Source organism: Adiantum capillus-veneris, chromosome 2 (genome assembly GCF_014529385.1).
Source record: "Adiantum capillus-veneris isolate H3 chromosome 2, ASM1452938v2, whole genome shotgun sequence".
Classification (NCBI taxonomy): domain Eukaryota; kingdom Viridiplantae; phylum Streptophyta; class Polypodiopsida; order Polypodiales; family Pteridaceae; genus Adiantum; species Adiantum capillus-veneris.
This window is the reverse complement of record NC_140932.1, coordinates 127,029,118-127,044,064: the sequence shown is the minus strand read 5'-3', so window position 1 is coordinate 127,044,064 and position 14,947 is coordinate 127,029,118.

Here is a 14,947-nt window from a genome sequence, read left to right as displayed (position 1 = left end):
TGCATCATTCTCTAATAATGATAGAGCATATCATGGTCACAAGACATATTTCTTAGTTGAGGATGTTAGGAAATATGACGTAGCTAAGTAGATAATTGAGTAGATTACTTAATGGACACAAATAATTTTCAAACACAAGAGATTATAGAGTAGAGAAAGAGAGGGAGAGTACACACGATATACGTGGTTCACCCAATGTGGGCTACGTCCACGGGAAAGCAACCACTCAATGGCTTTAGTACTTCAAAACAAGAACTAGGTTACAAAGGGATTATAACCTTTTGGAGCTCCCGTCTTGCTTCACTCACCAGCTCACACCCACCTTGTTGCATCAACTTCACACTATGAAATGTGTGTAGAAATGGCCTCCTTTTATAGGCCAAAGGGGCTGCCCTCTCTCATGAGAGGCAGCCATGTGTAGCCGCCCTTGTGTAGATAAGTCCAAATCGGAACCTCCAATCTGCCCATGTATGGCTGCCCTTGAGAAGACAAGTTCGCTTTTGAATTTTGCCACCGGTCATTGAATTCGGCCACCGGCCACCAGCCATTGACTTCCAACCACCGTCCAACCGTGAAGACATAGCCAATAGTGCGTCTTCGATTATCTTTGTCACCTGCCATATCTGCATCAGCATACCCTTCTAGAAAAATATCAATTCCTCCAAAACACAAAGCATTTGTTGTTGTCCCTTTTAGATACCTAAGTATCCACTTCACAGCTTGCCATTTCTGTTTACCTGGGTTGTCCATGAACCTACTTACAACTCCCATTGCATGTGCAATGTATGGCCTTGTCCAGACCATAGCATACATAAGAGAACCTACTGCTGCAGCATATGGAACTTTAGACATATAGGCTATCTCCTCTTGTGTCTTTGGACACATATCCTTGGCTAGTTTAAAGTGACTAGCCAAAGGTGTAGAAACCGTTTTTGCATTTTGCATTGCAAACCTTTCTAGTACCTTCTTGATATAATCCTCTTGACATAGCTTTATTGTCTTCTTCGTCTTGTCCCTTGATATCTTCATACCAAGTATACTCTTTGCAGCACCTAAATCTTTCATTGAAAAAGATTTAGACAACTCCTCTTTTAGGTCTTTGATGTCCTGCATGTTAGCACTTGCAATCAGCATGTCATCAACATACAACATTAGGATGATGAACTTACCATCTCCCAAATTTTTTGTATTAACGAAGTGATCCGAGTTGCATCTTGTGAATCCATGATCCAACATCCATCAATCAAACTTCAAGTACCATTGTCTTGATGCTTGCTTTAAACAACCATACAAGCTCTTCTTTAATCTGCAAACCATTTTCTCCTTACCTTTTACTTCATACCCCTTTGGTTGAAGCATGTAAATTCCCTCCTCTAAGTCACCGTGGAGGGAATGCCGTATTTACATCCATTTGCTCAAGATTTAGATCATGAGGAGCCACAAGGCTTAATACAAGCCTAATTAAGTTCATTTTTACAACAGAAGAAAATATTTCATTGAAGTCAATACCTTTCTTTTGAGAAAACCCTTTTACCACAAGCCTAAACTTGTACCTTTTCTTCCCACCTTCTTTTTCCTTCAACTTATACACCCATTTGTTCTTAAGTGTCCGCTTACCTTAGGCAACTCAACCAACTCCCATGTTTGGTTGCGATGTAATGAGTCCATCTCCACTTGCATTCTCTTCACCCATTCTTCTTTGGATTCGTGTTGCATAGCTTCTTTGTATGATTCTGACTCTCCAGAATCTGAGATCAAGAGATGGTTGAAGGAAGGAACGAACCTTTCTGGAGGTCTACTTGCTCTTGTAGATCTTTGGGGAATAGATTGAGGCTCCTCATTTGGTTGACGTTGTTGCACATTGTCACCGTTTTTGCAGTCCTCGAGTCTTCACCGTCCTCAAGCTCCATGTACTCATCACCTGTTTCTTTTGTTTGTTTTCTTTCCAAGTAATATTTATACATATTTTCTCCGTTAAAAATTACATCCCTACTCCTAAAGATTTTACTATCTTCAGGATTCCATAAGTAATACCCAAAGTCACCTTCTCCATAGCCAATGAAGAAACAATTTTTGGACTTTGCATCTAGCTTTGATCTTAGGCTTCTATCTATGTGCATGAAAGCCTCACACCCAAACACTTTGAGAAATGTATAATTCACCGGTTTACCTAACCATGCCTCTTTTGGAACTCCCCCATCCAATGCCGTTGAGGGTGATCGGTTGATTAAGTACACAGACGTACTTGCAGCTTCCACCCAAAGCTCAAGCGGTAGGCCTACATGTAGCCGCATGCTTCGTGCTCGCTCCATGATTGTCCTTTGAGGCGTCCTTGGGGTTGTCTTTTGCCTCTGAATGCCATTGCTAGCACAAACGCTTTCAAAAGCTTGGCTACAATATTCACCTCCATTGTCATATCTGAGGCATTTAACCTTGGTACCTACTTCATTCTCCACAAAGTCTTTCCACCTTTGAAATATGGAAAACGCATTGGATTTATTCTTCATAACATAAACCCATGTTTTCCTAGTCGCATTGTCTATGAATGTTACATAATACAATGAGCCACCAAGTAATGGTGTACTTGCAGGTACCCAAGCATCAGAATGAACCAACTCAAGTTTTTTATTTTTTCTTTCATTTCCTGATTTTTGAAATTTTACCCTCTTTTGTTTACCATAAATACAATCTTCACAGAACTCTAAGTCCACTTCTTTTAAACCTGGTAGAAGCTTCTTTGTTTGAAGGATTTGCATTCCTTTGGCACTCATATGCCCAAGCCGGTAGTGCCACAGTGCACTGTCGACTTCTGTAGTTGTTGCACAAGCTGAAGGTTGTGTGCTAACAGTACACAAGTAAAGTATACCAACCTTTTCTCCCTTGGCAACCACCAAAGATCCCTTTGAGATCTTCCACCGTTTGCTTCCAAATGCAATGTTGTGACCTTCATCGTCCAATTGTCTTGTAGAAATCAATTTTTTGCGAAGAGAAGAAACATGCCTAACATCTTTAAGCTTCCATTCATTTCAGTTAGCAGTTTTGACATAAAATGTACCTTTGCCGACAATTTCACAAGCTTCATCATCTCCCAAGTATACATACCCAAAATTACCTTTGGTGTAATCTTGGAAATGTTGCTTGTGCGGTGTCGCATGGAATGAAGCCCCGGAATCTACTATCCAGGAATTAGACACATTGTCTAATGAGAGAATTAGAGCATCTTGCTCTACTTTACCTGCCACATTGGCCTCCGATGTTGGCTTGTTGTCTTGAGACTCCGACTCCTTCTTCTTCTTGGACCAGCAATCCTTCTTGACATGGCCCTTCTTGCCGCAGTTCCAACATTCAAGAACTGACTTTGTGTGTGACTTGCTCCGTCTTGAGTGATCACGACCCTTTTGGTTTTTGAACCTCTCCTAAGGCCTTCCTCTTGTTTCCACTGACAGTGCAGCACTTGATGATTCTCCCGTGCTACGGGCTTCTCCTTCGCATTCCCTCGCTTAGGAGAACACCCACAATATCATCAAACTTAAGAGTATTTGTGCCAGAAATAGAATTACTTACAGCCATCACAAGGCTGTCCCAACTATCCGGTAGCGACGATAGTATAAGGAGTGCTCGCACTTCATCATCAAAATTTATTTTCACCGATCGAAGTTGACTTATGTTGGTGTTAAAGTCATTTAGATGTTCTGCAACTGAACCATTCTCTGCCATCTTTAGATTGAACAAGCGCTTCATGAGAAATACCTTATTGGATGCCGATGGTTTCTCGTAGAAATCGTCAAGTGACTTCATCAATTCCTCCGTGGTCTTCATCTTCGAAAAATTGAAGGCCACCATTGATGCCAAGCTTAACAGTCTTTTTTCCAGTGCCTTTCGATCAAGGACAATCCATGTTTCATTTGCCATCGTTGCGGGCTTCTTTCCAAGACCGCCTAGTGGCAAATAGAGGTCCTTCTAGTAGAGATAGTCTTCAATCTGCATCTTCGAATGTTGGTAGTTTTTGCCATTGGACTTCTCGATCTTGACCTTCCCTTCCTCTACCATTACTCCCACTCAATTCAAGGAATCCTTTCCTTGAGATAATTTAGCTACGAGCAAACCTTGCTCTAATACCAATTGTTAGGAAATATGACGTAGCTAAGTAGATAATTGAGTAGATTACTTAATGGAGAGAGATAATTTTCACACACAAGAGATTATAGAGTAGAGAGAGAGAGAGAGAGATTACACACGATATACGTGGTTCACCCAGTGTGCGCTACGCTACATCCACGGGAAAGCAACCACTCAATGGCTTTAGTACTTCAAAACAAGAAGTAGGTTACAAAGGGACTATACCCTTTTGGAGCTCCCACCTTGTTGCATCAACTTCACACTGTGAAATGTGTGTAGAAATGACCTCCGTTTATAGGTCAAAGGGGCTGCCCTCTCTCATGAGAGGCAGCCATGTGTAGCCGCCCTTGTGTAGATAAGTCTAAATCAGAACCTCCAATCCGCCCATGTGTGGCCGCCCTTGAGAAGACAAGTCCGCTTTTGAATTCAGCCATCGGCCATTGAATTCGGCCACCGGCCATTGACTTTCGACCGTCGGCAAACCGGCCAATCGAGCGATCGTTTTCCGACCACTTTCCGACCGGTGTCCGGCCATAATATTTCGAAAAAAAAGGAATATTCCAACGAGACTGGCCATGAAAATTTTGATTTTCGACGAGTGCTTTTATTTTTCGGCGAGTTATTTTTCTTCACGCACGATGGTTTCTCCTCATAACGGAGGGCTTACAAATGTGCGTTTTTAACACATGAAATTACAAGGGGTAAATCAGGCTCCATACTTAACAGAGGATGTAGTGTCAACTACCAATTATTTTCTCTCTCCCTCCCATTCCACCTTTGCAAAAAAATTCAAAATCTTCAATATTCTATTATAGTATTTCTTACGAGTGCATAGCGGCAGTTAATGTGTGCTACATGCTCTATAGGCTCTTCTAGCCAAGGGAGAGCACAGCTAGAACCTGGTAGCACGCCCAAGCCTCAATGAGCTCACACCATTTGTGACTCGTATTGCTGCTTGACCACCCGTACCCCATTCCCATTCCACAAACTCATTTTAGATCACTTGCGAGAAAGAGAAAAATATTATAGCCAGCAGACCAACAACCATCAATGCTTCAAATGTCATTCCGCTCCACTGCTTCTTCGATACATAGATAAGGTAGGTTTTCACGTAGGGCTAGGTGCATTATAGTTGCATACATTTCAGCATCAGCTTTTGCATCCATTTTGGCACGCCCCCCTACGTTAGGATCGACTTCGACTTTTCCTTTTGTCCCTGTTCAAGGCAAAAGGAAAGCCACTTATCCTCTGCCTCTTACACGTATGACACGAGTCTGGGAAACTAGGGTGAGAGTTCTTTGAGATTCTCTAGCTCTCCTAGGAGTTTTACCCTTTCTAGAGTCATTGCATACCGCCGCTCTTTCTATCACATCATCGACCCCTCACCATGCACATCCACCTTCATCTTCTCCAAGCTGTGTGTGTTTTCCTGCAACCCTAATTCCAACGATTGGTATCAGAGCAGGTTGCCTCCTCCCGAGCTTAGTCGCCAGGAGCTCCAGCACACGATTGCTCACATTTTCTGATTTCAATGAGCTTTGAGGAGCGTTCATAGGTTGACAAAAGTTTTGGGTGTACTTGTAGAGCTCAGTTTGCTCAGATTTCTGATTCGGGCTCATTTTTGGCTCCGTTTCCACTACAAGCAGTACTGCACAGGCTAATTTGTCATTTTGTGCAGAATTTCTATCAGTGTCGTTTTTTGCATAATAGGTCCCTTACAGTATTCTACGATTTGTGCTATATAGCACGTGTTGTTCCCTCTTTGATTCTCCTCTTTTCGGGCAGTTTTCAGATCAGGTGCAGCATTTACCATGGCTGACAACAACATAGATGTGTTCAAGATGTTTGCTGATGAGGACAGATTGGATGGGGACAATTACCCTATGTGGGATTACATGATGCAACATGTTCTTGTGTCAAAGGGCATCTAGAATATTGTGCAGGGTATTGATGTACATCCTAGTTCTGAGGATGCAGGCGAAGTTGAGAATGTTGCAGGCCTTGCTGCAAGGATTGTTGTTGTTAGAGTTGTTTTGCCTATAGCAGAACAAGCTCATTGGGATGTAAAGGATGCGCAGGCTCATGCGTTGATTGTGTTGTCTGTAAAGCGCACTATTACTCCTCCCATTTGTTCAGCAAAATTTGCAAAACACGCTTGGGATATTCTGGCTGGTCTTTATACAAGCCGCAATGAGGCAAAAGTTGCATTGCTGCGTAAAGAGCTGGAGTCAAAGGTTATGCATGAAGAAGATGATACGGACACTTTCCTTGCTGGTGTCAAGGATATCAATGAGCAACTTATTTTTGCAGGTAAAGTCATTTCACACAGTTCCCTTGTGCAGACTGTTCTTGATGCCTTTCCAGATTCTTACCAGACTTTTGCTAGTACTTGGAGACTTATGACCCAAGGAAATCTTGAAGTTGTCAAGTTTGATGCATTATGCACATTTCTATTGCAAGAGTCACTTTTCAGAAAAAATAGGAGTAGACAGCGTGCAGTTGAACAGGCTTTTATTGCTGCTCAAAGAAAGGGTGGTAACAGCAATGCAGCCACTTCTTATGGTTCTTCTGCGAGTGGAAAATCACATGTTCCTAATGCTTCTGCTGGCAGCAATTCGTTTGGAAATTTTGGTGATAAGGGCAACTTATTTCTGCAGGTGAAGTCATTTCAAACAGTTCCCTTGTGCAGACTGTTCTTAATGCCTTACCAAATTCTTACCAAACTTTTGCTAGTACTTGGAGAATTATGACCCAAGGAAATCTTGAAGTTGTCAAGTTTGATGCATTATGCACATTGTTGTTGCAAGAGTCACTTTACATAAAAAATAGGACTAGATAGCATGCAGTTGAACAGGCTTTTATTGCTGCTCAAAGACAGGGTGGTAACAGCAATGCAACCACTTCTTATGGTTCTTCTGCGAGTGGAAAATCACATGTTCCTAATGCTTTTGCTGGTAGCAATTCCTCTGGAAATTCTAGTGATAAGGGAAAAAAGAGGATGCGTTGCCATTATTGTAAAGCTAATGATCACTTGATCAAGCAGTGTCCTAAGTTAAAGGCCAAAGAGGCTAAGAAGAAAGAGGGTGGCCGGTTCCACGACAAATGCAGTCATTGTTGAGTCTTCTATGAAAGGAGACTATGATGCTCATGTCTATGTAGAATGGGCTTTTAGTGCAGAGTGCACTAAAAGTGCAGAGTGCACTAAAAGCGCAGAGTGCACTTACAATCCTGATGTCCATGATGCAGGTATGTCAGTTGCTGCAGATTCACATGTGCGGTATTTTGGCTGTGGTGCTACAAAGCACATTACCTCACATCGTGAATTGTTCAACTCTCTCGAGTCTGTCCCTCATGGGAGTTCAGTCACTTGTGCCAACAATTCCTCTTATCCGGTTTAAGGAGTTGGCAAGATTGTGCTTACTGCTACTACTGCAAATGGCAGTTCTTTCACACTTGTTGATGCAGCTTATGTACCTGGGATCAAGAAGAATCTTTTGTTTGTATCTGCACTTGCTAGTCTTAGACTTGTAGTCAAATTTGTGGATGACAGATATACAGTTCATGATCTCAGTTTTGGTGATCAAATTGTTGCATCTGGCCTTTTGTGTCGTCGGCTGTATAAGCTCACTTTGTATGACAAGTGTGGACAAAATTTTGCAAATGTAGTCGCAGGTTCAAGGGCTGTTCAGATGCAAAACTGTGGCATGCACGTTTTGGGCATCTGAATTTGCCAGTTTGTTGCGTTTACAGAAATTTGATATAGTTGCTTCTTTGCCACCTCTTGAAGCACCTATCAAACATGTTTGTGAAGGCTGTATTTTGGGTAAAATGCAGCGTGCTAAGTTTCCAAAGGATGGGTCAATTCGTACTACATGCAGATTGCAAGTTGTGCATAGTGATGTTTGTGGGCCTATGCAAACTAAGTCCTTGGGAAATTACTTGTACTTCATGACTTTCATTGATGACTACTCCGAGCATGCATGGGTATATCCATTGAAATTTAAGTCCAAGTGTCATGTGCTTCAAGAAATTTCTTGCTATGGCTGAAAATGTCTCGAAATGTACTATGGGCACCCTCCGTTCCGATCGAGGGGGGAGTATATGTCTCATGAACTTAATGCATTTTTGGCTAGTCATGGGATAAAACACCAACGTACAGTGTTGTATACACCTCAGCAAAATGGTGTTGCTGAGAAGAAAAATAGATCTCTTACGAAAATGGCAAGATGTATGGTAAGGAGTCCAGCTTTACCACATTCGTTTTGGCTCGAGGCTGTCATGTGTGCCACTTATGTACTCAGCAGGTGTCCTATAAAAGCATTGTAGTCTATGACTCCATATGAAGCATGGCATGATAGAAAGCCATCTATTGAGCACATGCGTGTTTTTGATTGTTTGGCTTATGGTTTAGTGCCACAAATGCAGCGCACAAAATTCGATGATAAGGTTGTCAAATGTATTTTTGTTGGTTATAGTGCTCAAATCAAAGGTTGAGGGTTGTATCATCCACAAACAAAACGTATTTTGGTTTCACACGATTTGTGTTTGTGGAAGATTTTTTCAGCCCTTGCTATCATATACTAGAGACAATAATGTAAGCTCACGGGACATTTATGACACTTTGTTGCCTCTTTTCAGTGGTGGAAGTATGAATTTAAATTCCAATGCGGCAAATGTATAGCCTATCGGGGTTTCTAAAACTGATACAGATCAGCCTATTACTTTTGCAGATGTACATGATGTACTTGATGAGGAAAGGGCTGAAAATGAGCAGGCTAGAGGTATGCCTAAATGGCTGGTGCATACTTTGCGTGACAGTAAATTGGATGCACCTTTGTCTAGTCGCATTCGTTCAGGCTCTCGCAATGCATCTTATGCCTCAGATTGTTATGCTTTGGCTGTGTCTAGCTTACATGATGTTGAGGAACCTCTGTCTTTTGATGAAGCACAGAATTCAAAAAATTGGATGGCTGCCATGCAATTAGAATATGATGCATTTATACAAAATGACACATGGACTTTATGTGATTTGCCTCCTAGCAAAAAGGCCATTGGTACAAAGTGGGTTTACAAGTTGAAACGCAAGACGGATAGTGAGGTAGATCGCCATAAGGCTCGACTTGTTGTAAAAGGCTACTGCAATATTACTTGGGCATACAGTTTAAGCAATGTGATGGTGGTATTGCCTTGTGTCAGAAAAGTTACATAGAGACATTGCTATGTAAGTTTGGACTTGAGGATTGCAAACCTATTGCCACTCCCATGGAGACAGGTTTGAAGTTAAGTCTACATGATGCTGGTGATCCTGCTGATGTCACTCTTTACCAAACTGTTGTTAGCTGCCTCATTTATGTATGCATTTATGCATAGCCCAAGCTCTAAGCATTGGTAGACTATCAAGAGGATTTTCCACTACTTGAGTGGCACTTTACATCTTGTCTTGTTTTATCCCAAGGGGGGATAATTGCCGCCAGACTTACATACTTTTTCAGACTCAAATTGGGTTGGTTGTTTTGACACGCGAGTGTCCACAGGTGGTTTTTGTTTCATGCTTGGCAGTTCATGTATATCATGGTTGAGCAAGAAGCAACCTACTATGGCCACTTTGAGTTGTGAGGTTGAGTATAGGGCAGTCTTCACAGCTACGGTTGAGTGTGTATGGCTCAGACGTCTTATGGCGGATTTGGGTGTTGGACAGGACACTGCCAACACTATCTGCACTGATAGTTAGAGCGCATTGGCAGTTGCGAGGAACCCAATTTTTCATGATCGCACAAAGCACATTGAGGTGCATTACCACTATCTCAGAGAGAGGCTCTTAGCAGGAGAGATCAGCTTGGCTTATATGCCAACACAGGCAAAACCTTGCATATCTTTTCACAAAGACATTGTCTCGTGAGAAGTTTGAAGCTTTTTGCAAAGCTTTGGGCTTACTCCCCTTAGTGGACTGATCATGTCCTCAGGGCATGGCACTTCCCTTTACTCGTGTGCCAGCTCTCATTCATCGCATCACTCCCAGGGGGGATTTGTTACCATATACAGGTGGTAGTGATGTGTGTGAACACACTAGGACCGACGAGGCATTTTTTCCCTCTTTAGGAGGTTTTTCCCCCCTGCATTGTATATACGCACATCACTCTAGGGCTATCTATCTTTCCATTGCACACTAAGTAATACACTCTTTATTGTGTGCCTTGAGCTTCCTTCGTCTTCTCCAAGCTGTGTGTTTTCCTGCAACCCTAATTCCAACATCTTCAACACTTTCTAGCACCGCTCTCAGCACAACCACCAGCACCTCACATGGAATTTCACGCACCCAATGATCAGTGGCACCCATCTTCACCACATTTATTCGTCAGTCGACTCTACCAATATAGCTTTCTCATGACACAACACCACCTATTGTTGCTCACGTATTGTTAACTTCATCACCTCATCCTCTTCAGCATCAGCCACTCTAGGAGCATCTTCTTCTTTTGCCCCTAGCCTGACAATCCGGTTCGCGACCAGGGTCATGATCTCTCAAACACGCACGCAATCACAATGCAGATTCATGATCAGGTAGGAACACTTCTCTCTCCAACAGATAAACTACTCTCAGATTTTTGAGATAGAGAGACTTGGGACAGAGAATCATGACCTCCACTCTCATGGCACAAGATGCTCGAATTACTTCACTACAAGAGGACCTTTATCAAGTGGTCGAAGCTATGGATCTTTGCTTTGTAGAGCTAATACTATCAAGCACACCTTGGCTACCTTCACAGAACTAGCTTCATTGATCATCTTGGAGCCAGAGATTTCACCCGCATCTTTGGTCACTTCAGTCATCCCGCACTCGAGTCCAACATTGTCCTCCGCAAGTATGTCATCAATCACACATCCACCCTCACCTCCCTATTCTCCACCATCATCCCCAGATTTAGATTGGCACCACACCTTGCCCGCTTCAAGCACCACATTTCCGCTCACTCCTACACACCCCATATCCACTTCTCTCAATATCTCTATCCCTATCACTTGCACAACACTCACAGTCCCATCTGTCCCCACTACTTTTCCACTTTCACCAATTTCTCTCACTGCCAATTCACCATCGTCCACTTGAGTGATTCCACACATTTCTCAGCTCAAACCGTAGGAAGTCACGGTTTTGACTCTTGAGCTCGGCACCACGGGATCCTCTCCATCAGAGATTACTAGCAACGGTTACCACTCCATAGGTTGTTCTAGTGGAGGAGACAATGGGTGGCATCACCTCACCATTACCCACCATTTCTTCTCCTTTGCCCTCAACTCCACTACCTAGTCTTCCTTGGTCCACTACCCCTCCCATCTCTTTGCTACCACCCCTACTATTGCATCACTAGTCCTTGCATGTCATGGTGCTCTGCGAAGCCAAAACGAAAAATTTGGTGATTGTGCCACCCTAGACCAATGAGACACAAGCGGATGGCCATGAAACTTTGTAGGGGTAGGTAAAGTACTTAAATCCCCACCCCTGCAAAATTTCATGGGTAACACAATCCGTCTCGACGGGCTACGGTGGCACAATCACCAGTTTTTTACCATTGGGTCCTTGTCTACATCACTACCCCCAAGACATAGTGCGGCCTCTGTAGCTCTTCCTTTCATGTTTTTTTTCCCCACTACACACCTTTTCCATTCCCATACATGAGCCTAGCCACTCCTCAAAATTACCCTCCACAGGGCTCACCCACACCATCATCAACACCATCCTCCTACCCACCCGTACCACCTGAATACCCTTTACAATTTCCATAGTAACCTCTCCATTTCCTTGCACCATACCCCTTCCCACCATACTCCATACACCCACAGCCTGCCCCACCTCCAGGCACCTCATCCTCACAGTCTGCCGATCATCCATAGAAGCACCCTTAAGGCCTCACCACCCTTTTTGCCCACTCTACATACCATGCTCTCCCAATTTTATTCCCAGGTTCTTGCTTTGGTATGGTTTTCCAGTTCTTCTAGTTGAATTTGATGCACCGCATTGGTTTTATTTCTTGTTGTTGCAGTTTTGGTTTGCAACCGCTCTTTTCAGGATATTGGCGTGCCACTCCACTCACCAAGACGATGAATGGAATAGTGACAAGAATTTGTAGCAAGGCTACACGGCTACATAGGGCTCAGCTTGCATGGCCACCTTGGTGGATGTGCTCCAGAGGACATTCTCTTCCATTTGGACCATACTTGGTCCAGGCGCTCTTCGACCGCCCGTGAACGAGCACCCACTATGAGCGCCCAGTGTGGACACATCGATTGTCCGGGTGGGGCTTGGACCACCAAGGCCAAAGAGGTAGCATTCATCGTGCAGAGTGTCGCCACCCCTTTTAGATAATTCAAGAGCTACCAGAAAATAGTTCTTTCGGTGGCCCAGGAGCATCGTGGGCTAGGGCTAGTGGCCGTCTAATGGCCAACCAGGCAACTAGTGGTCGGACTCATCAGGGGCTAGATATGTTGTGGCCGTGCGATGGCCTCGGCTTGTGGATATAGATAGCATGATGTGAGTAGCAAATAGAGGTTTCCATATGCTTGCCTGGAGGGAAAGTCCATTGTGTGTTACATTTGGAGGACTTGCCCACACTCTTGAGCACTAGCCTTTGGGGCATATGAGTCTTGTAGTCTTGTTAGCTAGTTACATTGTGATTTCAGTTATGTCTTGTACCTTTGCACCCATTGCACCTCAGCCTCTACATCCCCATTGTACCTTGTTTTATGTTGGTTTGAGCTAGCTTACGAGTCCTCGTGCATAGTGCATCCAGAGCATCCCACCACTAGAGAGAATTGTGCACCATTTCCATCTACACAAATTATGATTGGGAATGTATGTATATGAATTTTTTTGGCCCATACTTTACAAGATGCATAAAAGCTTATGACTGTCTTGGAAAGCCATGCATTGTGCACAATAAAGTGCTCCTCAAAGTGGTAGAGAGATTCAAGTACTTTGGCGTTTCTGGCCAATCATAAATGAAACGATTGCGCTACATGAGGCTTGGAAGTTGAGAAGAGAGCCTACTATGCATTTGATGTGAAATGTGGGAGACTAAATGTTGGGCAACCATTACGGGTACCTCATTTGAATCTATGTCTACTACTTATGCACAAGATGATTATTTTAAGACCACATGATTATATATACTTGAAAATTCTACTCATGCTTATTTGGATTACACAATTTGGAAATGTTTTTCTTACTTCAAGCATAAATTGTGTGTCACACAACCTTTCTGTCATTTGGTCCTTGAAGAGTTGTGCAAACCACCTTAGGTTGGACATAGAGGATTTGCAGCTACATTGCAAAATTTATGTCGTTATTTTTATTGGTCAACTATGAAAAGTGATGTTAATCTGTGTGTTTCATTTCATTTCATTTTCCTAAAAGATTAAATTAACAACAAGTAAAAAGTTAGGTCTTTGCATCCTCTCTCCCATTCAAGAGAAACCTTGGGAGCACATTTCCATGGATTTTGTACTTGATTTTCCACTCATTGTTTATAAGCATGATATGATTTGAACTATCATTGATCATCTTTTTAAACAAATATATTGCATACCCTCTTGCAAAAAAATAATTCATAGCACCTTAAGTTCCTTAAAGTTGTTTTTCACACCATGGTTTATTGAAAGTGATAATATGTGATCAAGATTCCAAATTTTGTAGTGCTTTTTGAACTACAATTTTTGAGAATCTTGGTACTACACTTGATTTTATTTTTGCCTTTCATCTTGAGTTAAATGGTAAAACAAAAGTAACTATTGCTTATAACAATGACACTCACTCTACTACAAATAAAGCTCAGTTTGAGATTGTGTAGGGTCATTCTCTTCCTACTCTTGCACATCTTTCTAATACTATGCTTGTTGCTGATAATTTCACTATAATAAATTTTTATGACATTTATGCAAGTATTCATTCTACTATCATGTATGCATAAGAACTTTACACTAAGCATGCTAATAAGCATCCCAAAGCACATGTGTTTAAGAAAGGTAATCATGTTATGCTTCAAATTGAAAACGAAGGATTAAAAGTGTTACACGAATATTTTTGTAAAGCTTGCTCCACATTGTTATGGTCCTTTAAAGAATTTTGTTTCATTGATGATGTTTCATTCTATTTTTACTATCACTCTTTCACATTTACAATGCCTTCCACATCAATCTTTTACGAGATTTTCAAGGATCCCTACATCCACATCCTATTTCTGAGGATCGACTCTCCCTTGTAGACTAAGAACAGCAACTCATTCATGCACAAATAGTTTATCATGACACCAACACAACATGCATTGGCACAGTTTACAACCCATATCTCTTCACCTTTAATGGATACCCTCAAGAAGATGCCAAATAGATATACCTATAAATTCTTTTTGCGCCTTATCGGATATTCTCCACTTTTTTCATTACTCATGGTTCAACTGATTCTATATTGAGCTACAGAGGATAGTTTATCCCTGGTGGTTGGGATGGTACAATATTGGACACCGTTCTGTTAAGCAACGGAGAATAGTTTTTATCCTTGGTGGTTGGGATGTTACGATATTGAGCACCCTTCTATTGTATGAGGGTAGCATTACAATTGAAATAGTTGGATGAGTAATGATTAATTATTAATATTGTCTCTATTTTTACTAATGATGAGTTGATGGTGTATAGATTGGAACTTTGGAGGTTGAGGAGAAGTCGACAACAAAATCAATGCTTATCAATCATTTATCTCAATGTAAGTGTTTTTTTGGCATGCCCAAAGGACAAAGGCTATAGAGATCACTTCTCTTTTTGCTGACTAAAATAG